At 41.9% G+C, this 620-nt stretch overlaps 1 non-coding gene across 1 annotated transcript; it reads left to right on the top strand.

Annotated features, from left to right (window-relative positions):
- Nucleotides 1–305: 305 nt before the first annotated feature.
- On the top strand, nucleotides 306–379 carry TRNAA-UGC. Its single transcript has one exon. It is a non-coding gene; the product is annotated as a tRNA-Ala (tRNA).
- Nucleotides 380–620: the final 241 nt, after the last annotated feature.

Genomic DNA, 620 nt, shown 5'->3' with positions numbered 1-620 from the left:
TCTATGATATTTTATTACGGCAGTCCAAGCAAACTGATATAACTACCAACTCCTGCAAAGCTTTTCCCAATCTCCTCAGATATAAACATCATAATGTTATTGTTGTCAGTGGTATTGTTATAAGGATAGTAAAAACAAAGACGGTAAAGACTACCATTTACTGTTTATTTCGTCAAATAAACAGTAAATATTTTGTCTTAAGCACTTTACACACATTTCACTTAATCCTCATGACAACTTTGTATGGTAAGTTCTCTTATTATACCTAACTTGTACAAAGTTACAAAAATGGTTAAGTAGGGGGTGGCTCCATAGTGTAGTGGTTAGCACGTCTGCTTTGCACGCAGAAGGTCCTGGGTTCGCACCCCAGGTTGAGCCACTGACCATATCCTGGGTGCACCATGCCCTGGGTGCACGCCCTGAGTGTGTGGGAGGAGATGCCCCACCTTCAGAGATTCAGTTCTTAAGGGAGAATGGCAACATCCACAGGTCCTCAGGGGCGGAAGTGGAGAGGGGGGGAATTCAAGAGGGGGGTAAGATGTTTAAGGAATACACTGTACAGAAAATTCTCGTTCCTCTCAATTTCCATAGAGTTTACGTATGCTAACTCCCTTAAATTA

This window comes from Pteropus vampyrus, unplaced genomic scaffold, assembly GCF_000151845.1.
Source record: "Pteropus vampyrus isolate Shadow unplaced genomic scaffold, Pvam_2.0 Scaffold4315, whole genome shotgun sequence".
NCBI classification, from domain to species: domain Eukaryota; kingdom Metazoa; phylum Chordata; class Mammalia; order Chiroptera; family Pteropodidae; genus Pteropus; species Pteropus vampyrus.
The sequence above is the reverse complement of the archived record's forward strand: the minus strand, read 5'-3'. Positions and strand labels throughout refer to the sequence as shown.